This window comes from Mustelus asterias, chromosome 6, assembly GCF_964213995.1.
Source record: "Mustelus asterias chromosome 6, sMusAst1.hap1.1, whole genome shotgun sequence".
Classification (NCBI taxonomy): Eukaryota; Metazoa; Chordata; class Chondrichthyes; order Carcharhiniformes; family Triakidae; genus Mustelus; species Mustelus asterias.
This window is the reverse complement of record NC_135806.1, coordinates 125,006,727-125,034,372: the sequence shown is the minus strand read 5'-3', so window position 1 is coordinate 125,034,372 and position 27,646 is coordinate 125,006,727.

Genomic DNA, 27,646 nt, shown 5'->3' with positions numbered 1-27,646 from the left:
AGGTTACGGAATCTTTGTAACTTTGTTTGATAAGGACGGGTAAGATGTGTTTTTTTTTCATTCTACAAACAATCCTTGGCGCTCCAGTGTAATGGGAAGCTTTTCAATTATCTTAAAATCATAGAATCCTATAGTGCAGAAGGAGGCTATTCGGCCCATCGAGTCTGCCCCGACCACAATCCCACCCAGGCCCTATCCCCGTAACTCCACACATTTACCCTGCCAATCCCCCTGACACCTAAGGTCAATTCCGCATGGCCAATCAACCTAACCTGCACATCTTTGGACTGTGGGAGGAAGCCGGAGCACCTGGAAGAAACCTATTAAACTCACCTCTACTGGAATCATAGAATCCCTACATTGCAGAAGGAGGTAATTGGGCCCATCGAGTCGGTGCCGACTCTCCAACAGATTATCCCACCCAGGCCCTTTCTCCACTTATTTACCCCACTAACCTACACATCTTTAGATACTAAGGGGTAATTTAGCGTGGCCAATCCATGTAACCTGCACATCTTTGGACTGTGGGGGGGAAACCAGAGCACCCAGAGGAAACCCACGCAGACACGAGGTTGAACATGAAAACTCCACACAGACAGTCACCCAAGGCCAGAATCTAAGCCAGGTCCCTGGTGCTGTGAGGCAGCAGTGCTAATCACTGTGCCATCTTTCAAGATCTCTGCAGTCCTCCAATTCTGGCCTTTTGCTCATCCACAATTCGCTTTGTGCCGCCATTGGCAGTTGAATTGCGAGCCACCTCGGCACAAAGCACAAAAACCTGTACGACTCTCTGACAGGATATTGGCAGGGAACAGTGCACACTTGTTACTGACAGCTTCCTCACAGGCATTTAACTCCCTGAAGAGTGTTGCATGGCTGGAGACAGGCATTCTGCCCCCTTCTGAGGAGGAAGCTCTGCGTTAGAAGGATGTCAGCCAATCTAATTGGCTGGAAAGCTCTCTAATCCCAGCAAGAGCAATGGCCACTGCTGTCACAACATTCAGTCGCTGTGAGGAAGGGTCCAAATGAGACAGGTAAGTACTGAAGGTCTATCGGCGGGGCCAGAGCAGTCAGCCCCAGCGGGGAGTGGAGAGGGTTTCAGGGTGGTGGGAGCTCAGTTCCATATTGGGTGATGCTGATGTGGGAGGGCTTGGGGAGTGTAGGTGGAGGAGGCACCTGGAGGAGGCAGACCTTTGGAGAGGGCTAGGATCCCACTTGGTAAGAAGTCTCACAACATCAGGTTAAAGTCCAACAGGTTTATTTGGTAGCAAAAGTGGCTTTTGTTACCAAATAAACCCGTTGGACTTTAACCTGGTGTTGTGAGACTTCTTACTGTGTTTACCCCAGTCCAAAGCCGGCATCTCTACATCATGACTCCCACTTGGGACAGGGAGCCAGTGAAGGAAGTATCTTCACCCTTTTCTGCCCAAGGCCAGAACAAGATAACCTGCCAGACCTATCCCCATCCCTGATTTCTGCAGTCGGGGAGGAGATCATGCTTGAGTGGCCATCAGTTGGCCAATAGAGGGCTTCACTTGCGTCCAGTATAGGTAGGCCACCCTTAGCCTTGCCTGCCTCCCATGAAACTGCGGTCATGTTAGGGGTGAAGAGGTAGACAGTGGGAAGGATACCTGGAGAATTTAAAGCCCCCGCCTCCCCCCCCCCCACCCCCGCCCCACCCCGCCATCCCCCTTGCCTGAAAACCCACTGGTGATGCTGGTAAAATTCTGCCCCTCTATTTCTCTCTTCTATCTTTCAGATACTACCTCTTTGAGCAAGATTTTGATGATCCTTGCATCTTCTTTTTAAACATGGCTTGGTGTAAAATTTGTTTTATGATGCTGTTGTGAAGCATTTTGTTTTGTTAAACGCTGCCTTGCAGAGCCAGGGACCAGGGTTAGATTCCCATCTTGGGTTACTGTCTGTGTGGAATTTGCAAGTTCTCCCCGTGTCTGCATGGGTTTCCTCCAGTGCTCTGATTTCTTCCCACAGTGCAAAAGGCGTGCTGGTTAGGAGCATTGGCCATGTTAAATTCTCCTTTAGTGTACCCGAACAGGCACTGGAGTGTGGCGACTAGGGGATTTTCAAAGTAATTTCATTTCAGTGTTAATGTGAGCCCACTTGTGACACTAATATAGAATCATGGAATCAATGGCATGGCAACGGGACCTTTGGCCCAAAATGGTACATGCCGACCAAAATGCCCATCTATGCTAACCCCATGTGCCTGCATTTGGCCTATATCCCTCTAAATCTTTCCTATCCATATATCTGTCTAAATGCCTTTTAAATGTTGTCAATGTCCCTGCCTCAACCACTTCCTCCGGCAGCTCATTCCACATATGTACCACCCTCTGTGTAAAAAAAGTTGTGATGTGGAGATGCCAGCGTTGGACTGGGGTAAACACAGTAAGAAGTCTCACAACACCAGGTTAAAGTCCAACTGGTTTATTTGGTAGCAAAAGCCACTAGCTTTCGGAGTGCTGCTCCTTTGTCAGGTGAGGGGGATTTCAGTTCACAAACAGGGCATATAAAGACACAAACTCAATTTACAAAATAATGACATCTTTTCCGGAACCTTCAACATGTCATTGATGAAGACTAACATCTCGCCAAGGCTATCCCCACACCCCCACTTCTTGCCTTCAAACAACCACACAACCTCAAACAGACCATTGTCCGCAGCAAACTACCCAGCCTTCAGGAGAACAGTGACCACGACACCACACAACCCTGCCACAGCAACCTCTGCAAGACGTGCTGGATCATCGACACGGATGCCATCATCTCACGTGAGAACACCATCCACCAGGTACACGATACATTCACTTGCAACTCGGCCAACGTTGTCTACTTGATACGCTGCAGGAAAGGATGTCCCGAGGCATGGTACACTGGGGAGACCATGCAGACGTTACGACAACGGATGAATGAACACCATTCGACCATCACCCGGCAAGAGTGTTCTCTTCCTGTTGGGGAACATTTCAGCAATCACGGGCATTCGGCCTCTGACCTCCGGGTAAGCGTTCTCCAAGGCGGTCTTCACGACACACGACAGCACAGAGTCGCTAAGCAGAGACTGATAGCCAAGTTCCGCACACATGAGGACAGCCTCAACCGGGAGCTTGGGTTCATGTCACACTATCTGTAACCCCCACTACTTGCCTGGGCTTGCAAAATCTCACTAACTATCCTGGCTGGAGACAATACACATCTCTTTAACCTGTGCTTAACCCTCTCTCCACTCACATTGTCTGTACCTTTAAGACTTGATTACCTGTAAACACTCGCATTCCAACCATTATTTTGTAAATTGAGTTTGTCTTTATTTGCCCTGTTTGTGAACTGAAATCCCAATCACCTGACGAAGGAGCAGCGAGCGCTCCGAAAGCTAGTGGCTTTTGCTACCAAATAAACTTGTTGGACTTTAACCTGGTGTTGTGAGACTTCTTACTAAAAACGTTGCTCCTCAGGTTCCCATTATTTCCTCTCTTAACCAAAGATGTGCGGGTTAGGTTCCTCTCTTAACCAAAGATGTGCGGGTTAGGTTGATTGGCCATGCTAAAAATTGCCCGTTAGAGTCCTGAGATGCGTAGGTTAGAGGGATTAGTGGGTAAATATGTAGGGATATCGAGGTAGGGTCTGGGTGGGATTGTGGTCGGTGCAAACTCGATGGGCCGAATGGCCTCTTTCTGTACTGTAGGGTTTCTATGATTCTATGATTCTATGAAGTTAAACTATGCCCTCTAGTTCTCGATTCCCCAACCCTAGGAAAAAGGCTGAGCGCATTCACCCTATCCATGCTTCTCATGATCTTACACACCTCTATAAGATCACCCCTCGATCTCTTACACTCCAAAGAAAAGAGTCACAGCTTGTCCAATCTCTCCCTATAACTCAGTCCCTTGAGTCCTGGCAACATGCTGGTAAATTTTTAAACTTTATTAATGCCAGTCATTGAGCTTGGCTATAGAGTCAACACCATGAAGACAGCCTTCAAGGAAGCTTCCAAGGATTCCTTTGAGAAGCTGAAGTGTACAACAATTTCTTGGATGTATTTGGTTTTTAAACTGCTCATTACCTGCTTAGCATTTAGTTGCGATTATAAAAACACTAAGTCAGCTGTCATGAAAGGTGAGATCCTTTGAACATTTTAACAATCCAATCTTGAAAGCAAAGTCTATTTATGATTTTTTTTGACGTTTTCACGAAGTTCGGAGACTGTCGCAAAATGTCCAATTCACAATCGCTGGTTGAAACAAAAGGCTGTATTTTGCTTAAGTAGACGTTTGTACCAAAATAACACCACAGTATTTGATTTACATCTACACTGAGTCTTTTAACATGCCAATCAAAGTGTTTTCATACTATCTGACTACTTTTAGGTCCATGTTATGCATCTTCTAGAGTCACGATGTGAGAACATAATTGCATCAGGCTTTCATCTGTTTCCATAGCAGCTTGGCTCAGAACATTTCCATCAAGATGTCAAATGCTGTTGCTGGAAATTGTGACTTGCACCAGTAATATCCATCGCGCTGTTCATTAGTCATTGAGTGTGACGTCACTCCTCCGGGTTGCAGACCTCTCCTGAGTTCCTTTCCTCTGAAAAGAAGCTCAATAAATAGCTATAACCAATTAATACTGCCGCTATGTTCACATTTGTTCCTCCCACTCAAATTAAAATGCACTTAAAATAGACGAAGGATAAAATTCATAGATCTGTCCCCCAAATGTCTGTAGGCTTTTATTTTTAGCATTTCCTTGCATCCACACGTCAAAATCTTACTAAATAAAGGCACAGTGAAGGGAAAACATGTTTCTGTTCAGAGAAACCAGTTGTTTTTCTCTCGTGATCTTGTGACGCTCTGCCAAAAAAAATCAAAGGGGTGTTTCACATTGTCCTGGGGTGGTGGTGGTGGGGGACAAGGCCTCGACATGCCAGCAAAACTCTGCTGCTCAGAGATCGGGGTGCGTTCTTTAAAGGACACACCGGTCATTGCCTGGGCCCACCACGAGCTCTCCGGGGACTCCCCTCCCCATCCCCCGATCATCGGCCCCTTTCTCCACCAATCCCCAATCGTAGGCCCCTTCCCACATTCTCCCCCGTGTCCACAATGTGAGCTGGTACCCAGTTCCATGCCCCACACCCGCCCAACGCCCATCGCCTGCATCCCTTGCTTCTCCATCCAGTCCTGGCACCACAACCTCTAAATGAATCCCCCCCATCCCTGCCTCCATGAGGCTCCCACTAGGGCACAGGTTGGTACTGCCAGATCCCACGCCTTCTGTGGGATTATGGAGATAACATTGAACTTTGGTACATTGTAGGAATTCTATCACTTTTTACATCCATTATTTTTAAAAGCCAAATTGTATCACTGTAAAACAAGGTTCAAAATTCTGGGCACCATGGTATACTTCTTGGAATATAGTGTTCAATTCTGGTTGCCACACTACCAGAAGAATGTGGAAACTTTGGGAAGGGTACAGAAAAGATTTACCAGGATGTTGCCTGGTATGGAGGGCATTAGCTATGAGGAGAGGTTGGAAAAACTTGGTTTGTTCTCACTGGAACAACAAAGGTTGAGGTGTGTCCTGATAGAAGTCTACACGATTATGGGAGGCTTGGACAGAGTGGATTGTCAGAAGCTTTTTCCTAGGGTAGAAGAGTCAATTACTGGGGGGCACAGGTTTAAGGTGCGAGGGGCAAGGTTTAAAGGAGATGTACGAGGCAAGTTTTTTTACGCAGAGGGTGGTGGGTGCCTGGAACTCGTTGCCGGGGGAGGTAATGGAAGCAGAGATGGTAGTGACTTTTAAGAGGCGTCTTGACAAATACATGAATAGGATGGGAATAGAGGGATATGGTCCCTGGAAGGGTAGGGGGTTTTAGTTAAGTCGGACAGCCTGGTTGGTGCAGGCTTGGAGGGCCGAAGGGCCTGTTCCTGTGCTGTAATTTTCTTTGTTCTTGTTCTTTGTCCTTTGTTCTGAGCAAATTCATTGTATGCTGTGGGGAAGAGGAAATATTTTGGATATTGAAGAGGTTTCACTGGGTCATCTTCTTTCATATTTGTTGTAGGGATGTGGATGGTGCTCGTCAGGTTTTCATTTACCCATCTCTAAATGCCTGAGATGGTGGTGACGAAACACGTTATTGATTTGCTGCAGTCCCTATTTGTGTAGGTGTACCCAGATTGCTGTTAGGGAGGGAGTTATAATGTGTGTTACATACTTGTAAAAGCACCACTTTTTGTTCCTTTTCTTTGCCTCCTGATTTTCACAAACATGCACTATAGGCAAGGTTGTAATGTAAAGTCTCATCACCAGTCATGGTTTCCTGGTGAAATAGACACACACAAGACAAATGCTGGGATTCTGTGGCCCCCCCGGAGTGATTTTCTTGGTGGCGGAATCTACTGGTTCAGTAAGATTTGCCACGCCATCGGGACAAACAAAGAACAGTACAGCAGAGGAAACAGGCCCTTCGGCCCTCCAAGCCTGTGCCGCTCCTTGGTCCAACTAGACCAATCGTTTGTATCCCTCCATTCCCAGGCTGCTCATGTGACTATCCAGGTAAGTCTTAAATGATGTCAGCGTGCCTGCCTCCACCACCCTACTTGGCAGCGCATTCCAGGCCCCCACCACCCTCTGTGTAATAAACATACCTCTGATATCTGAGTTATACTTCGCCCCTCTCACCTTGAGCCTGTGACCCCTCGTGATCGTCACCTCCGACCTGGGAAAAAGCTTCCCACTGTTCACCCTATCTATCCCCTTCATAACCTTGTACACCTCTATTAGATCTCCCCTCATTCTCCGTCTTTCCAGGGAGAACAACCCCAGTTTACCCAATCTCTCCTCATAGCTAAGACCCTCCATACCAGGCAACATCCCGGTAAACCTTCTCTGCACTCTCTCTAACGCCTCCACGTCCTTCTGGTAGTGCGGCGACCAGAACTGGACGCAGTACTCCAAATGTGGCCTAACCAGCGTTCTATACAGCTGCATCATCAGACTCCAGCTTTTATACTCTATACCCCGTCCTATAAAGGCAAGCATACCATATGCCTTCTTCACCACCTTCTCCACCTGTGTTGCCACCTTCAAGGATTTGTGGACTTGCACACCTAGGTCCCTCTGTGTTTCTATACTCCTGATGACTCTGCCATTTATTGTATAACTCCTCCCTACATTATTTCTTCCAAAATGCATCACTTCGCATTTATCCGGATTAATCTCCATCTGCCACCTCTCCGCCCAATTTTCCAGCCTATCTATATCCTGCTGTATTGCCCGACAATGCTCTTCGCTATCCGCAAGTCCAGCCATCTTCGTGTCATCCGCAAACTTGCTGATTACACCAGTTGCACCTTCTTCCAAATCATTTATATATATCACAAATAATCGACAATGGTTTCATGATCATCAGCAGATTCTTAATTCCAGACATTTTTGATTGAATTCATAATTCCACCCATCTGCTGTGGTGGGAATGGAACCCAGGTAGAATCATAGAATCATAGAATACCTACAGTGTGGGAGGAGGCCCATCAAGTCTGCACTGACCACAATCCCATCCAGGCCCTATTCCTGTAACCCCACATATTTGCCCTATTAATTCCCCTGACACTATGGTTAATTTAGCATGGCCAATCAACCTAAATCGGAATATTACCTGAGTTTCTGGATTAGATAATACCACGAGGCCACCGCCTCCCCTGGCGATCTTATCAAAATGTGGAACATATGCGGGAGGCTATATGGCCTACCCCTGCTCTTGAGTTCTTTCATCTTCAGCTCATTCTCACCTTAGTTGGAAAACCAACTTTACTGCAAAGACAAAGACTTGAGTCGATGTAACTAAGTTTTTAACAATAGTGATTTTGGTTCTCCTTCTCCTGGTATCTACTCCTTTATCATGGGATTCATTTTATTTCCTCAACCTTGAGATGTTTTACTACATAAAAGGCATTCTGGGCAGGGTTTTCCAGCCGTGCATGCCCCAAGACCAGAAATTCCTGCCCGAGGTCAAGAGACCTTTACATGGTGCACCAAATTTTCTGTCCCATCTGCTATGATTCCCATGGCAGGGGGGAGGGGAAAATTCCGCCCTCCATTAATCCTTTCAGCAGTGTTGCTACAGTTCTGTATTACTGATTTTATTAATCACTAATTATGTGGTGGAAGTTTGGTTTGCAATATTGCTTTGCAAGAAAGGATAACAGACGGAATTTGCCATTTTTGAGACGAAGTGTGGTGGTGGGCAGCTCTGGCAGTGTCTTCCCCACAGGCTAGAATGGCAGGATCCTCGTGTTAGATGCTGTGCTTGGGACTTCATTAATAATGCACAGGCAAGTTCCTCTCCAAATCTCCTGGTGGACCGATAGCTAATTCATCCTCCTTCCATCAGCGAGTGGATTTGAAGGCGTGGGTGCCATATGTAAATGCCAGTCCGGTATACTCCTATCACTCTCACCAACCCACCGGTCCTCACCAGACCAGGCTGGATGTCCAGAACCCAGAAGCAAAAGGCTAGCATCCTCATGAAGGAATCTGTTCCTTGATTCAACCACCCTCCCCCTGAGCCCATCACCTGTGAGGTGGGCTTCTACCCACCCCGCCTGGTATCTTCATGCATCCACTTCCCTAGAATCTAGAAAACCATAGAATCCCCACAGTGCAGAAGGAGGCCATTTGTCCCATTGAGTTAGTGCTGACTCTCTGAAAGAGCATCCTGCCCAGGTCCAGGTTCCTGGCACTGTGAGACAGCAGTGCTAACCACTGGGCCACCCACTTACTTCCAGTAAACCATGTGGTATTTGTTTTACATCTTTGATTGTGAGTGCTTCATAATGCCTTGTCAGGGTCCAGATTCAAGTTGGGCCAAAGGGCCTGTTTCCATGCTGTAAATCTCTATGAGTCTATGACTCTATGATTCCTTCCCCTTGGTCTTCCCTTTGCCTACCATTCTCATCATCCTCATCCATCTCTTTTCTCCTCAACTTGCCATCATGCCCTCTCACCATTCCACCCCCTCGCCCTTGCATAGCCCTCCTTCCATTTGCCATCCTTGCCTTCATCAGGCCACAGCCACACCCAAAACCCCACTAACCCTGGCCTCACCTCGCACTCCACCCTCGGCCAAACTTTGCCCAATTCTGCGGCAGCTGCTTGAGTCCCACAACACAGTCCATATAGACACTGGTGGGTGGCGCCAAGAGAGGAACGAGACTACTGTACTCCCCAAACTCAGGTGCAGGCAGTGCTGATCCCAGTCAGTGACGCAGGAGGGTCCATGGGTCCAGTAGCATGGTGCTGCTCATGAAGACCAGCTTGACATGGAGATGGAGAGCAGGAATCAGTCTGCCCTTGCAGAGAGTTGAAAAATACATCAAGAGCAGCACTACAGTACAGCAGAAAGGCATTGTTGCACTCATTTCAAAGCCTCAAGCTATCTGGGGGGGCTACCTTGTGCATGCAACAAACTACCAATCATGTTTCAGACCAAGATAATTTCACGCTGGCATGGGGCAAGATTAGATGGCCCGACAGAACACTAGCGGGCAGCTGTTTTGATGTGCAAGCATAAGATGCAAATGAATGTAAATGGCATTCACACCACCAGCCAGCGGGAAGGCTAATTCACGAGTAACCCACCACTGGGAGAGTTACAATGTGACTTTACGCAAGCCGATTTCTGACATTTTGGCTCCCGCAAGATTCTCCACTCCTGCATGTCACCAATCTTTATTTATTTATTTATTTATTAATGTCACAAGTAGGCTCATATTAACACTGCAATGATGTTACTGTGAATATGGCATACTTACCTACATCAGACGGGGCATCGAGTATAAAAGTTGGCAAATTATGTTACGGTCATATAAAACATTGGTTAAACTTCATTTGGAATGTTGTGTCCATTTCTGGTCACCACACTACCAGAAGGATGTGGAGGCTTTGGAGGGAATACAGAAAAGGTTTACCAGGATGTTGCCTGCTATGGAGGGTATTAGCTTATGAGGAGAGATTGAGTAAACTGGAATTGTTCTCCCTGGGAAGACAAAGGCTGAGGGGCGACCTGATAGATGTTTATCAAATGTGAGGGGCAAAGATAGGATGAAAAGTTGGAAGTTTTTTCCCAGTGCAGAAATGACAATTACAAGGGGGCATAAGTTCAAGGGGGGGGAAAGGTTCAGTGGAGATGTGCGGGGGAAGTTTTTTACGCAGAGAGTGGTGGTGGCCTGGAATACACTGCCAAGTGCGGCGATTGAGGCAGGTACATTAGGACACCAAATAATAACATTACAGTGGGGTGAGAAATAAGCAAATAGATAACTGATGCATGTAAAAATGGTACAGAAATTATTATGGGGGGTTTTAATCTACATGTCGATTGGTCAAACCAGGTCGATCAAGGCAGCCTTGAGGAGGAGTTCATAAGATGTATCTGTGATAGCATCCTTGAACAGTATGTAATGGAACCTACGAGGGAGCAAGCTATCCTAGATCTGGTCCTGTGTAATGAGACAGGAATAATTAATGATCTTATAGCCAGGGATCCTCTCGAAAGAAGCGATTACAGTTTGGCTGAATTTAAAATACAGATGGAGCGTGAGAAGATAAAATCCAATACCAGTGTCTTGTGCTTAAACAAAGGAGACTACAAGGGGATGAGGGAGGCGTTGGCTAAGGTAGACTGGGAGCAAAGACTTTATGGTGGAACAATTGAGGAACAGTGGAGGACTTTCAAAGTGATTTTTCACAGTGCTCAGCAAAAGTATATACCAGTGATAAGGAAGGACTGTGGAAAAAGTGATAATCAGCCATGGATATCTAAGGAAATAAAGGAGGGTATCAAATTGAAAGAAAATGCATACAAAGTGGCAAAGATTAGTGGGAAACTAGAGGATTGGGAAATCTTTAAAGATCAACAGAAAGCCACGAAAAAAGCTAGAAAGAAAAGTAAGATGGATTATGAGACTAAATTGGTCAGAATATAAAAACAGATAGCAAAAGTTTCTACAAATATATAAGACAAAAAAGAGTGGCTAAAGTAAACATTGGTCCTTTAGAGGATGAGAAGGAGAATGTAATAACTGGAAATGAGGAAATGGCTGAAGCATTGAACAGGTATTTTATGTTGCTCTTCACAGTGGAAGACACAAATAACATGCCAAAAATTGATGACAAGAAGGCTATGGCAGGTGAGGACCTAGAAACTATCATTATCATGAAAGAGATAGTGTTGGGCAACTAATGGGGCTAAAGGTAAACAAATCTCCTGGCCCTGATGGAATGCATCCCAGGGTACTAAAAGAGATGACGGGGAAATAGCAAATGCACTAGTGGTAATTTACCAAAATTCGCTGGACTCTGGGGTGATTCCTGCAGATTGGAAAACAGCAAATGTGACACCGCTGTTTAAAAAAGGAGGGAGACAAAAGACAGGTAACCATAGGCTGGTTAGCTTAACTCTGTAGGAGGGAAAATGCTTGAATCTATCATCAAGGAAGAAATAGCGAGACATCTGGATATAAATTGTCCCATTGGAAAGACGCAGCATGGGTTCATGAAGGGAAGGTCATGTTTGACTAATTTGGTGGAATTCTTTGAGAACATTACATGCACAATTGACAATGGGGAACCTGTGGATGTGGTGTATCTGGATTTCCAGAAGGCACTTGACAAGTTGCTGCAGCAAAAGCTGCTGCATAAGATAAAGGTGCACAGTGTTACAGATAATGTATTAGCATGGATAGAGGATTGGTTAACTAACAGAAAGCAAAGAGTGGGGGTAAATGGGTGTTTTTCTGGTTGGCGATCAGTGACTAGTGGTGTGCCTCAGGGATCAATGTTGGGACCGCAATTTGTTATGATTTACATAGATGATTTGGAGTTGAGGGCTAAGTGTAGTGTGTCAAAATTCACAGATGACACTAAGATGAGTGGCAAAGCAAAGTGTGCAGAGGACGCTGAAAGTCTGCAAAGGGATATAGATAGTCTAAGTGAGTGGGCAAGGGTCTGGCAGATGGAGTACGATGTTGGTCAATGTAAGATCATCCATTTTGATAGAAATAACAGCAAAATAGACAATTAGTTAAATGGTAAAATATTGCAGCATGCTGCAGTGCAGTGGGACCTGGGTGTCCTTGTGCATGAATCACAAAAAGTTGATTTGCAGGAGCAGCAGGTAATTAAGAAGGCAAATGGAATTTTGTCCTTCATTGCTAGAGGAATGGAGTTTAAAAACAGCGAGGTTATGTTGCAGCTGTAATAAGGTGTTGGTGAGGCCACACCTTGAGTACTGTGTCTAGTTTTGGTCTCCTTACTTGAGAAAGGGTATACTGGCACTGGAGGGGGTGCAGAGGAGATTCACTCAGTTGACTCTGGAGTTGAGAGGGTTGGCTTATGAAGAGAGACTGAGTAGACTGAGGCTATACTCATTGGAATTCAGAAGAATGAGGGGAGATCTGATAGAAACATATAAGATTTTGAAGGGAATAGATAAGATAGAAGCAGGGAGAATGTTCCCACTGGTTGTTGAAACCAGAACTAGGGACATGGCCTCAAAGTAAGGGGAAGCAGATTTAGGACTGAGTTGAGGAGGAACTTCTTCACACAAAGGGTTGTGAATCTGTGGAATTTCCTGCCCAGTGAAGCAGTTGAGGCTACCTCATTGAATGTTTTTAAGACAAGGATAGATAAATTTTTGAACAGTAAAGGAATTAAGGGCTATGGTGAGCGGATGGGTAAGTGGAGCTGAGTCCACAAAAAGATCAGCCATGATCTTATTGAATGGCAGAGCAGACTCGAGGGGCCATAGGGCCTACTCCTGCTAGTTCTTAAGTTCTTGATTAAGACTTGTCTGGATAGACACATGAACAGATGCGGAATAGAGGGATATAGGCGGTTGATCGAGATAGGACAATGTGATCAGCGCAGGCTTGGAGGGCCTAAAGTCCTGTCCCTGAACTTTACTGTTCTTTGTTTTTTGTTCTTTGAAAATCCCCGAGTCACAACACACAGCGCCTGTTCGGGTACACTGAGGGAGAATTTAACATGGCCAATGTACCTAATCTGCACTCCTTTGGACTGTGGGAGCAAATTGGAGCACCCAGAGGAAACCCACGCAGAGATGGGGAGAACATGTAGGCTCTGCACAGACAGTCACCCAAGCCGGGAATTGAACCTGGGTCCCTGGCGCTGTGAGGCAGCTAATCACTTGCCGCGGGTGTGGTGGGAGAATTCCGCCCAATGAGTCTTGAATGAAATTTGAATTACTGTGAGTTTTACCTGTCAAACAACTGACAGAAACAAAATACCAACTAGTACTGTGTCAGGGATTTTAGTATTTTGACTATTTTTAGTTTTTGAGATGGAAGTGGGGCAAACTGTGAATTTTGCCCTCATATCCCTCATTTTTGTGTTTTAACAACCATCGACATTGAACCCACATCCGATGCTGTTCTGTGTATTTATAGCTCTGCATATTAATTTACTGGAAGCCGCAGGCCATCTCTTCCACATTCAGTACAAAATAAGACCCGTGTTGCGCTGTCTTTGTATTACAATGATATAAAAATGGTATCGTTCCCAAAAGGGTTAAGTCACAAGTATCCTGAATGAAAATCTAAATGTATTGTAAATTGGGGTGATTTTTTTTTTCTGCTGTTGCCATTTGCCTTGGGCTGCAATTGCAAAGTTCTTTGTTGAGGATATGGTACAGTATTGATCTGTGGCTCATCACTCACAGCTACTCGATCATTCAGATCCATTGATGATGCCGGTGAAGAGTCTGCAGCAGGTAGAATGCATTAGAGTGCTTGTGGTTTGCCTGCAGTTTCACACTCCTCTTATACTATTCTGGTCATACGAATACTGCAGATCTCAGGGGAGGGTGAAGAGCATTAAACCTTTAGCTTCTGTGTTGGGGGAGGTGTGTGTGAAGGTGGGGGGGGAGATGGTAGTATACATGTCTGTTTGCAGAATCAGAGACCTGTTACAAGACTCTATTTGTAAACCTAAGGAAACGTTCTGCGAGGTAGCTTTCGCTGTCAGGAAATTGTCCGCTGCCAAAGAACACTCCAGCTGTAGTTGGAACAAGACATGTATGTAAGTTCAAGAGCTTCCTAGAATAGTATCAATCATCTGCTTGTAGGATTTATATACAGCGGGTAACGATGGCTGAGCCTATATCATTGTAATTGCATTAATAGTTGCCCACATTTGTAAAACATAATCCTTTAATATAATTGCTTCTTTAAGTAGAATTCTCACTGTTAATATTTTTCTTAAATTGGATCTCTAAAATTCTGACTAACTTTGACTGTATTTGTCTAATGAATGTGGTTGCTGGTAATGGGTAGAAAATTGGATAGGGAGATAATTGCGCAGTGCAAGGAGCTGGAAGAGGAAAAGAGTGACCAGACTGAGTTACAGTAACCGGCAGTGTTTTATGAACTGATGTAGTGCATGGTTATATTGTCATGGTTATAGCAAGGTAACTCTGGGCTAACAATTGAATTCCTGTGATGATTGATTCTTATTCACACTGTCTGATTCAGTAACCCCCTCAGCCATTTCCCCAACAATATCATTCCTTTCAATATTCATAAACAGTGGAGATGTACACGAGGATGTTGATTCTGTTTTTCTGTGAATGTTATTTAAAAGACACCGACAATGCGTTTTTGAATTTAAAGCTAAGAGTTTTATATTTTTAGTTTAGATTCCAGTTTAGCCTGCTGTGTTAAAGAGATGCTGTAATTCTGGTTGACTCTCCAATCTGTTTATTAACAGTTGAGGAGATAGAGTCCCTACAGTGCAGAAGGAGGCCATTCGGCCCATCGAGCCTGCACCGACAACAATCTCACCCAGGCCTCATCCCCCCAACCCCACATATTACCATGCTAATCCCACTAACACAAAGGGACAATTTGGCATGGCCAACCAACCTGACTCGCACATCTTTGGAATGTGGAGGGAAACCGGAGCACCCGGAGGAAACCCACGCAGACATGGGGAGAATGTGCAAACTCCACATGAGTCTGTGCTATCAGGAGAATTAGTTGCATTAGAAAAATCCTCAAGTCTTTGAAACATCAATCAATACAAAAAATTGCAGATACCTGTTGGACTTCTTTTTTGGGTTGTCCTTAGATCAAAATTATATTTTGATTGAAGTCAGAAGCAGTGAGCTCAAATATCCCAATTCTCTCTTTTTAGAAACATAGAAACATAGAAACCCTGCAGTGCAGAAGGAGGCCATTCGGCCCATCGAGTCTGCACCGACCACAATCCCACCCAGGCCCTACCCCCATATCCCTACATATTTACCCGCTAATCCCTCTAACCTACACACCTCAGGACACTAAGGGGCAATTTTAGCATGGCCAATCAACCTAACCCGCACATCTTTGGACTTTTGTCATGCCCGAAAACTAATTCATAACGTTTTAGTATTTTAAGTGGTAGAAAGTTTCTTTGCAATGGAGTGTTCAAAGATAGCCACAAATGTATCTGGATCATTTTACACTTCGCCTTGTGTCTCTCTTGCATCTATGGCAAGGTTTCAGTGATGCTGGAGTGACCACACTTCATTTCAAAAATCACTTGAAATCATAGAAATCATAGAAACCCTACAGTGCAGAAGGAGGCCATTCGGCCCATCGAGTCTGCACCGACCACAATCCCACCCAGGCCCTACCCCCACACATTTTACCCACTAATCCCTCTAACCTACACATCTCAGGACACTAAGGGACAATTTTTAACCTGGCCAATCAACCTAACCCGCACATCTTTGGACTGTGGGAGGAAACCGGAGCACCCGGAGGAAACCCACGCAGACACGAGGAGAATGTGCAAACTCCACACAGACAGTGACCCGAGCATCGAACCCGGGACCCTGGAGCTGTGAAGCAGCAGTGCTAACCACTGTGCTACCGTGCCAAGTACTCCAACATTTCATTATGTTTTTTTATTTATCACTTTGAGGTATTATCATAGAATCCCTCGAGTGCAGAGACCATTCGGCCCATCAAGTCTGCACCGACTCTCCAATATAATGTCCCACCCAGGCTCCATCCCCGTAACCGCATACATTTACCCCACTAATCCCTAAACTACACATCTTGGGAGACTAAGGGGTAATTTAGCATGGCCAATCCATCTAACCTGCAAATCTTTGGACCATGGGAGGAAACTGGAGCCCCCGGGTGAAACCCACTCAGACACGGGAAGAATGTTCAAATTCCACACAGACAGTCACCCAAGGCCGGAGTTGAATCTGGGTCCCTGGCGCTCGGAGGCAGCAGTGCTAACCACTGTGCCACTGTGCCGCTATTATGATTTAATCCATAAAACAAGAGATAATTTTAAGGTACTGGTCTATCAAAATTGTAATACTGTTTATCTCCTATTTGCTCTATGTAATGAAATTCCTTGCCACTAAATTTGGGTGGCACGGTGGCACAGTGGTTAGCACTGCTGCCCCACAGTGCCAGGGATCCCGGTTCAATTCTGGCCTCAGGTGATTGTCTGTGTGGAATTTGCCTGCTCTGCCCATGTCTGCGTGGGTTTCCCCCGGGGACTCGGGTTTCCTCCCACAATCCAAAGATGTGCAGGTTCGGTGGATTGGCCATGCTAAATTACCCCTTAATGTTAGGGGGATCAGCGGGGTAAATATATGGGGTATCAGGGATAGGGCCTGGGTGGGATTTGATGCACCATCAATCAAGCAAAGACTAGTTTGTATGCAAGAACAAATAGGCTTTTATTAGCAAAAGACTTGGAGCACACCCATGCCGATGAACTGGTCCAGAGACTGAGGCAGGGGGTGGGGAGCAGTCACCTTTATACCTGGACCGGGGGGGGAGGAGTCCCGGGCAGGGCTGTCAGGGACGTGTCCAGGCATGTCACACACACAGGCAATAAGCTAACAGTGGTTTACCACAGGATTGTTGTTGTTGCAGGCTTGATGAGCCGAAAGGCTCCTTCTGCACTGCAGGGATTCTATGAATTCTATTCTAAATGCAATTCTTTTCTTTGCTGGAAAAATGTGGCCTGAAGATTGATTTTTCTTTTTTACTTGCAACATGAACAAGATAGCACAATGCCCGACCACAAAATCTCTTGCGCTAAAGAGTAAGGCATCAACTTTCTGTTGAATAGCACTGATACTTTCAATGTGAGCTCCCCAAAATCAACTGAGCTATTGTAAAAATTGTGCAATTTTAAGCGCAGGTCACATCCAGTGCAAATTGAGTCTGCAGAATAATCACTTTAAAAGGGCATCAGTGTAGAACTGTGCCCTATCCCCAAAACTAGCCATGGGCTCAGATTTACACCCCTTCATGAACCATCGAGGCGACTTCTAAAATTAAGAAAGGCAAGCAGTAAATATTGGAATCACTCAGCAAATCAGCTGTAAGGGAACAAGCAGAGTTTATGGGTGGGATTTCCATACCCCTAGCTGCATGTTTTGCAGCCACAGAGGTGGCCCACCATTGCATAGTGGCACCATCTTCTGGTTCCGCCACTGTCAATGGAATTTCCTATTTTTCACACCCTCCACCACCGAGGAGAGTGGTCACCATCAGTGGCACTGGAAGGTTCTGATAGTGGCAACGGCCAGAAAATGAACCTACTTTCAGGTCAATAACCTTTCAACAGAATATCAAACTTTTATCCCCTTTGTCTATCTCTGTCCAATTAATATTAAGGTGATTTAAATCCCCCCCACTGTTGTTTTGTGCTCAAATTCCTAACTTGTCTTATGTTTCTTCCCCACCTCCTTTCCACTAAGTGGCTTCATAGTCCACACCTATTAGCTTGACTGATTATTATATTTTAGCTCTCAAAGAATCAAAGAATCATTGAAAGAGGCCATTCAGCACATCGAGCCTGCACCGACAACAATCCCACCCAGACCCTATCCCCGTAACCCCACGTATTTACCCTGCTAGTCCCCCCGACACTCGGGGGCAGTTGAGCATGGTCGATCAACCTACTCCACACATGTAGGTGGCACGGTAGCACAGTGGTTAGCACTGCTGCTTCACAGCGCCAGGGACCCAGGTTCGATTCCCGGTTTGGGTCACTGTCTGTGTGGAGTTTGCACCTGGGTTTCCTCCGGGTGCTCCAGTTTCCTCCCACGTTCTGAAAGACATGCTGATTAACTGCATTGACCCGAACAGGTGCCGGACTGTGGCGACTCGGGGAATTTCACAGTAACTTAATTGCAGTGTTAATGGAAGCCTTACTTGTGACTAATAAATAAACTTTACTTTATCTTTGGACTAAGAGGAAACTGGAGCACCCGGAGGAAACCCACACAGACACCGGGGGTGGGGGGGGGGAATGTGAAAACTCCACACAAGCAGTTACCCAAGGCCGGAATTGAACCAGGGTCCTAGGTGCTGGGAGGTAGCAGTGCTACCCACCATGCCACTGTACCTCAGCATTTAGATTCAATTTTTTTCTTCAGTAACAGCAGCATCGCTTTTTTTCTATTGCCATTATGTTACTCCTAATAATTGCCGGTACTCCACCTCATCTTTCCCCCTCTCTGTATTTTCAAAATATGTTTAATTCCCAGTCCTTATATTTCTTCAGCCATGTCTTGGTAATACCCCACTATGTCAGTTTCATCTCAATGTATTGTTGCACCCAGCTCCCCTATTTTATTATGGACTGTGTTTTTGATTTTATTTTATTTATTATCGTCACATGTGTTAACATACAGTGAAAAGTATTGTTTCTTGCGTGCTATACAGACAAAACATACCATTCATAGAGAAGGAAAGGAGAGAGTGCAGAATTTAGTGTTACAGTCATAGCTATAGAGAAAGGGGAGGCAGACCTCCCTCTCACCATATAGAGAAAGATCAACTTAATGCAAGGTAAGTCCATTCAAAAATCTGACAGCAGCAGGGAAGAAGCTGTTCTTGAGTGGGTTGGTAAGTGACCTCAGACTGTTGCATCTTTTTCCCGACGGAAGAAGGTGGAAGAGCGAATGTCCAGGCTCCGTGTGGTCCTTAATTATGCTGGCTGCTTTGGCGAGGCAGCGGGATGTGTGGACAGAGTCAATGGATGAGAGGCTGGTCTGCGTGATGGATTGGACTACAAATTCACGACCTTTTATAGTTCCTTGTGGTCTTGGGCAGAGCAGGAGACATACCAGACTGTGTGCAATTGTTAATCAGATTTCCTCTTACTTTATGTTTAACCATCTTTTTTAGATTTCTCTTTTATAAATCCCCTGCCTCAGTGTCCTTCCTCATTTTATTCTTTCCTAAGCTCTCCTTCCCTGTTTATTTTACATTGAGGCTGCTTGTGTTTCTTGTAAGCCCATCCGACCATTTTTGAGTTTAAAGTTTTGTCACCTCCCTTTCAGGTGAGCCCATCGCATTGAAGTTCTTTGAACCATAACTGGATCTTGAATATAATTCAGCAGGAAAACAACTAAGAGCGCCAAAACGAAGATTGATGTATAATTTTCCAATTTCCTGACTTTGTCCTTGTGGGTCCTACTCCTTCTATAAATGTGCCTCTTCATGGACTGAACCCTATTACCTAAGTTTGATCATCTAACAAATTCCAACTTGACAGAGAAGAGTACACAACATTTTGTATCAGTGAAACTTTAAACTTTAAACAATATAGGGCTGTTCTCTCTGGAGCGGAGGAGGCTGAGGGGAGACTGTTCTATGTTCTATCCATTCTTACAGAGTCTCTCCCATCTCAGTCCTGTCTTGAATGAAACTTGCTTGAGCTGGCTTCACCTTTGTAATAACTATGTCCCCAATGATCCTGATAATCTTGTTCTAAAACCTCCAATACATGAATGCCATATTTTACCTAAAATTAAGCGGTGCCTCATATTGTACCTAAAAATCAATCCATTATTCCAAATAGTTTTGCTGATTGATCGATACTGGGTTACAATGAATTAAGAACATAGAACAGTACAGCACAGAACAGGCCCTTCGGCCCACGATGTTGTGCCGAGCTTTATCTGAAACCAAGATCAAGCTATCCCACTCCCTATCATCCTGGTGTGCTCCATGTGCCTATCCAATAACCGCTTAAATGTTCCTAAAGTGTCTGACTCCACTATCACTGCAGGCAGTTCATTCCACACCCCAACCACTCTCTGCGTAAAGAACCTACCTCTGATATCCTTCCTATATCTCCCACCATGAACCCTATAGTTATGCCCCTTGTAATAGCTCCATCCACCCGATGAAATAGTCTTTGAACGTTCACTCTATCTATCCCCTTCATCATTTTATAAACCTCTATTAAGTCTCCCTTTTAACGGAGTGTGACTTTTAAGTTTATTTATTTGTTAGTGTTACAAGTAGGCTTACATTAACACTGCAATGAATGGGGCGATTCTCCCAGAAGTGCTGAATTGGCGAGAAAACTGGTCTAAATCACAACTGTTTTTTCAGTGCAACTTCAGACCCGAATCTCCACACTCTGTGCAATGCAGAGGTCACAATCATGAATTTCACTAAAAGTATAGGGGGAGCCTATTCGCGCTGGAGTCTGACAGTTCTGGAACTCTGCGCATGTGCAGTGGCCCTGATCTGTCAGTCTCCCTGTTTGCTGGCCAGCCCAATCGCTGGCCAACCTGGGACCACCGCAGTGCTACCCCTCCAGCCCCCCCCCCCCCCCCCCCCCCCAACGGCCCGATTGCGGCCCCCACAACAATTCCCAGGCCAGGCCCAACCCCCTCCTCATCCTGGAGCACACCGATGTCCAGCCCACCCCCCCACAGCAGAGACGATCCCGCAGGCCCCACCCCGCAGACCACCCCCCCGGAGGCAGACCTTCCTCTCACCCGCCCCCCCCCCCCCCCGCCCCCCCCCCCCCCCCCGCCCCCCCCCCCCCCCCCCCGCAACCTCCAGCAGAGCACTGTCCCAGCCCGCCTTCCTCCAGCTTAGATCGATCCCCATGCAGAGTGGCAGCGGGACCTCCCACCCCCACTAATCGTTCCCTAGGCCCTGCCCATAATAGGCCCCGCCCCCTCAGCATTGTCCAATGCCCGGTGGGCACTACCAAGCTGTCCCCTGGGCATGGGCACTTTGAACCTTGGGCAGTGCCAGAGGGCACAGGCTGGCACTGCCAGGGTGCCCATGTCCAGGGGCACCACCATCCTGCTGCCCGACTCTCTGGGGGTCCTGAGTGCCCCCCCTTCACTCCAGCATGGTCTCCCACTCATTCCCCGAATGTGGGGAGCTAGTCTGAACCCCTTTGGAGTGAAGTACTCCTGGTGGGGTGGGAGATTCTATCGGGCCCGGCAAGTTCCATGCTGGGTCCAATAATCACATTTAAAATACATTTAAACTATATTAAAAACAGATTAAAATCACTCACCACTCTTCCTGCCGGTTTCCAGCGTAGTCCCGACTGCGCCTGCTCCCTGGCTCTGGGAGACGCACATGCGTCCGGAGTGCAATGGGAGAATCGTCCCCGAAGTTACTGTGAAAATTCCCATGCGCCACACTCTGGCGCCTGTTCGGGTGCACTGACGGAGAATTTAGCATGCCTAAAGCACCCAACCAGCACGTCTTTCAGACCCTGACATTAGGGTCAATTTATCATGGCCAATCAACCGAACCTGCACATCTTTGGACTGTGGGAGGAAACTGGAGCATCCAGAGGAAACCCACGCAGACACAGGAAGAACATGCAGACTCTGTACAGTCACGATTGTGTGCGTATAACGAAAACCCATTGTCATTCCTTCAAACATCAACCGAATGAGACTCACTTCCTAAACCTGTTGGCTGGACAGATAGCTGAGTATTATCAATAGCATTTCTGTAACTACCCTTCTCACTTAATAATGTGTAGAACAGGAGATACTGAACAGGAACTCCTCGGGATGTAAATTTTCTTTTGCCTCCTTCTGCCAACCACTTTTACTTGGATGAAGTTTGTTTACTATACAAGCAGAAGCTTCACCAAGGAAATATCAACACCCACTCACCACCCCTTAAAACAGATCTTTTCCCTTTCTTCATCACATTCTGTTGTCTCCTGTCAAATCAATTCTCAAATCAGCTACCTGAAGTTTCATTACTACTTTCAGACATAACTTTTTTGAAGAGGGATATTTATTCCACTTGATCGAAAAGCTCTCTGTAAACCCAAGTAGATATGTCAATTCAATGGCCTACATCCCGATTTTCATAGAATCCCCACAGTGCAGAAAGAGGCCATTCGGCCCATCGAGTCTGCACCGACCACAATCCCACCCAGACCCTATTCCCGCGACCCCACACATTTACCCTGCTAATCCCCTCACGTTAGGGTCAATTTAGCATGGTCAATCAACCTAACCTGCACATCTTTGGACTGTGGGAGGAAACAGGAGCACCTGGAGGAAACCCACGCAGATATGGGGAGAATGTGCAAACTCCGCACAAACAGTGACCCAAGCCGGGAATCGAACCCGGGTCCCTGGTGCTGTGAGGCAGCATTGCTAACCACTGTGCTACCGTGCTGCCCTAATTTATCAATTTCAAACTAGCCATTCCGATGAAAGGAGACAGGATCGTAGCATCACTCTGGAGTTATTGCAGCACAGCAGGAGGCATTTCAGCCCAGTCCACGCAGTCCATTCAGATCCTCTTCAAGAGAAAATTCCTTCCCAAAGTAACACAGAAAAATCAGCCAAAAGAGAAAATGCTGGAAAATCTCAGCAGGTCTTGCAGCATCTGTAAGGAGAGAAAAGAGCTGATGTTTTGAGTCCAGATGACCCTTTGTCAAAGCTAAAAGGCATAGAAAGTGGAAGATATTTATCCTGTAGGGTGAGGGAATGAAAGATGTGTCACAGCCACAAAAACAAGGGGAAAGCTGCGAATGACAGTCCATAGAGAGAATAAAGGGTGTGAATGGCCAAACGGCAGAGGAACTGAAATCGGAGGGTAAGCTGTGATAGATGAAGATGTTTGGGGGAGGGGGAAGAATGGGTGGGAGAGAGGTAAAATTTAGAAGAAAGGGGGAAGCAAAGGGGGAGAAAAGGTAAGGAAAGGGGAGATAACGTAGGGGGAAAGATTGGGGGTGAAGGAAGATGAAGAAAGACAATAAAGTAATAAAAGGTAGAGAACAGTAAAAAATTTAATAAAATGAAAACAAAGGGGGCCGAGGTGGGGTGGAACTAATCATCTAAAGTTGTTGAATTCTATGTTGAGACTGGAAGGCTGTAAAGTGCCTAGCCGGAAGATGAGATGCTGTTCCTCCAGTTTGCGTTGAGCTTCACTGGAACATTGCAGCAGGCCAAGGACAGATATGTGGGCATGGGAGCAGGATCGTGTGTTAAAATGGCAAGCAACTGGAAGGTCAGCAAAGTGATCACCTAGTCTACGTTTGGCACGGTAGCACAGTGGTTAGCACTGCGGCTTCACAGCTCCAGGGACCTGGGTTCGAATCCCGGCTCGGGTCACTGTCTGTGTGGAGTTTGCACATTCTCCCTGTGTCTGCGTGGGTTTCCTCCGGGTGCTCCGGTTTCCTCCCACAGTCCAAAGATGTGCAGGCTAGGTTGTTTGGCCATTCTAAATTGCCCCTTAGTGTCCTGTGATGCATAGGTTAGAGGGATTAGTGGGTAAATACGTAGGGATATGGGGATAGGGCCTGGGTGGGATTGTGATTGGTGCAGACTCGATGGGTTGAATGGCCTCTTTCTGCACTGTAGGATTCTATGATTCTCCGACATAGAGACCACATTGGGAGCAGTGAATGCAACAGACCAAATTGAAAGAGGTGCAAGTGAAACACTGCTTAACCTGTAATGAGTGTTTTGGGCCTTGGATGGGGAGCACAGAAGGGGTAAAGGGGCAGGTGTTACACCTTCTGTGATTACATGGGAAGGTGCCATGAGTGAGGGGAGAGGTGTTGGGTGTAGTGGAGGAGTGGACTAGGTTATCTGGGAGGGAACGGTCTCTGCGGAATGCTGACAGAGGGAGTGAAGGGAAGTTGTGTTTGGTGGTGGCATCACGCTGGAGTTGGCGAAAATGGCGGAGGATTATGCTTTGCATGCGGAGGCTGGTGGGGTGAAATGTGAGAACAAGCGGAACTCTGTCCTTGTTCTGGGAGGAAGGGGAGGGGTGAGGGTCATGGTGCGGTAGATGGACCACACGCTGTTGAGGGCCCTGTTGACAACTGTAGATGGGAATCCACGGTTGAGGAAAAAGGAGCACATATTAGAAGCACCACATTGGAAAGTGGCATAATCGGAACAAATGCGATGGAGGCGAAGGAACTGAACAGGATGGAGCTCTTACAGGATGTAGGGTGCGAAGAGCTGTAGCCCAGATAGCTATGAGCTTGTAATGGATATTGGTAGATCGTCTATTGCCGGAAATGGAGGTGGAAAGGTCAAGGAAGGGAAGTGTCTGAGATGGACCAGGTGAAGGTGATGGAAGGGTGGAAACTGGAAGCGAAGTTGATGAATTTTTCGAGGTCTGGATGAGAGCATGAAGCGGCACCAAAATAGTCATCGATGTACCGGTAAAGGAGTTGTGGGAGGGGACCTGGGTAGGCCTGAAAAAAGGAATGTTCCACATACCTCACAAAAAGACAAGCGTAGGTGGACCCATGCGGGTACCCATTGCTACTCCCTTGATTTGGAGAAAGTGGGATGAGCTAAAGGAGAAGTTGTTGAGAGATAGAACAAGTTCAGCCAGGCAGAGGAGAGAGGTGGTGGATGGGAATTGTTCAGGCCTCTTTTCAAGAAAGAAGCGAAAAGCTCTCAGGCCATCCTGGTGTGGGATGGAGGTGTAGAGAGATTGCACATCCGTGGTGAATAGGAGGCGGTTAGGGCCGGCGAAGTGGAAGCTGTCAATATGACACAGGACATCAGAGGAATCCTGGATGTAGGTGGGGAGGGAATGGACCAGGGGAGTGAGGATGGAGTCAAGGTAAGAGGAAATAAGTTCAGTGGGGCAGGAACATGCTGACACAATGGGGCTACCAAGACAGTCTTTTTTGTGGATTTTGGGAAGTAGGTAGAAGCGGGCTGTCCGGGGTTGGGAGACTATGAGGTTGGAAGCTGTGGGGGGGGAAGCATCCAGAGGAAATGAGGTCAGTGGAGATAATGGCTTGATGTTCAGTGGTGTAGTCATGGTGCAGGGGGAGGTAGGAGGAAGTATCTGAGAGTTGGCGCTCAGCCTCTGTGAGGTAGAGGTCAGAAGGCCAGATGACAACGGCACCCCCTTTGAAAGCAGGTTTGACGACAATGTCAGGGTTGGACCTGAGGGAGCGAAGGGCGGAAATCTAAGCACAGAAAATTCAGCTGCTGACATGCCCTCAAGGAATATAGTTAGAATTTATAATGTTCATGTGTAAAGTGCTTGATTGTTTGCATAAAGTTGCCATGAAATGCACCACGTAGAGAAGTTACCAGATGTCTGACTTTGTTAATATATCAGCTTTTCAAAGTATTCCTTCCAAAAGGATCTGTTGTTAATTCTGTTCGAAGTGCAATGTGTATATATAGTGCCTTTTATTGGTGTATCACCGTAAGGACAGCTGGTATCCTATTTCTGTGAATGCCATTTTCAGTTCCTCTATCTCAATATGAGTAGTGTGTGATATCTCTATGGGGCCTCAGCAATAAATTAACGGCGCTGGTATTAATTAGCCAAGTGGGAAGAAAAGGAAACTCAAGTAATTCTTGAGATAGCAGTGACACGTGTCCAATCCTTAGGATTTCAACAGAGGAACTTTGTAGGTCCAGGGTAGCCCTGAGAAAAATATTGCCCAATCAAGAAAGAATGTAATCACTCTCTATGACCAAGAGACTGGTTAGAATGTGGGACTTGCAGCCACATGGAGTTGATGAGATTAATAGCATAGATACAGTTGACAAAAGCTAGAAAGTTATCCCACGTGAGACGGTGGCACAGTGGTTAGCACTGCTGCCTCATAGCACCAGGGGCCTGGGTTCGATTCCCGGCTTGGGTCACTGTCTGTGTGGAGTTTGTATGTTCTCCTTGTGTCTGTGTGGGTTTCCTCTGGGTGCTCCGGTTTTCTCCCACAATCCAAAGATGTGTAGGTTAGGTGCATTTGCCATGCTAAATTCTCCCTCAGTGTACCCGAACAGGCGCCGGAGTGTGGTGGTTAGGGAATTTTCACAGTAACTTTGTTGCAGTGTTAATGTAAGCCAAATTATGATACTAATAAATTCACTTTACATTAAATATGCAGCCCAGAAGTGTCTATTTGGCCTAAATTGTATCTGATCAACAGGTTCTTCCCACCCTACTTCACCTAACTTGATCAGTTTGACCTCTTCATTTCCCCTTCATTCACTTACCTAGCTTCTCCATCTCTGCTTTTCAATTATTTCCCTCTAGAAATGATTCCTATCAAGGGTGGCACGGTGGCACAGTGATTAGCACTGCTGCCTCACAGCGCCAGGGACGCACAGCTTGGATGACTGTGTGGAGTCTGCACGTTCTCCCCGTATCTATGTGGGTTTCCTCTGGTTTCCTCTGACAGTCCAAAGATGTGCAGGTTAGGTTGATTGGCCATGCTAAATTGCTCCTTAGTCTCCATGGAGATAAATAGTGGGGTGATGGGGATAGGGCCTGGGTGGGAAAATCGTCATTGCAGGCTCAATGAGCTGAATGGCCTCTTTCTGCACTATAGAGATTCCATGAATCTTTGAGTGGATTTGATTTATTATTGTCACATGTATTAGTATACAGTGAAAAGTATTGTTTCTTGCGTGCTATATAGACAAAGCATCAGATATTCCCCTTTCTCTCTCCAGGAAGCTGCAGGTGTGAGAAGATCCCTTTCAAGCCCTCTGACTGACAGAAGTCACTCACCTTTTGATTTTGATTTGATTTATTATTGTCACATGTATTAACATACAGTGAAAAATATTGTTTCTTGCACGCTATACAGACAAAGCACACTGTACTTAGAGAAGGAAAGGAGAGAGTGCAGAATGTAGTGTTGTAGTCATGACAAGGTTGTAGAGAAAGATTGATTTAGTGCGAGATAGGTCCATTCAAAAGTCTGATGGCAGCAGGGAAGAAGCTGTTCTTGAGTTAATTGGCACCTGATCTCAGACTTTTGTATCTTTTTCCCGACAGAAGAAAGTGGGAGAAAGTATGTCCAGGGTGCGTGGGGTCCTTAATTATGTTGGCTGCTTTTCCGAGGCAGTGGGAAGTGTGGACGGTGTCAATGGGTGGGAGGCTGGTTTGAGTGATAGGCTGGGCTTAGTTCACGGCCCTTTGTAGTTTCTTGCAGTCTTAGACAGAGCAGGAGCCATACCAAGCTGTGATACAGCTAGAAAGAATGCTTTCCATGGTGCATCTGTAAAAGTTGGTGAAAGCTGTAGCTGACATGGCAAATGTTCTTAGTCTTCTGAGAAAGTAGAGGCGTTGGTGGGCTTTCTTAACTATAGTGCTGGCATGGGGGGACCAGGACAGGTTGTTGGTGATCTGGACACCTAAAAACTTGAAGCTCTCGACCCTTTCTACTTCAAGCCCATTGATATAGACAGGGGCAGGTTCTCCTCTACGCTTCCTGAAGTCAATGACTATTTCCTTCATTCTGTGATTCTATGATAAATTAATAGGCCAATATATTCATTGCTGTTGAACACACCACACTG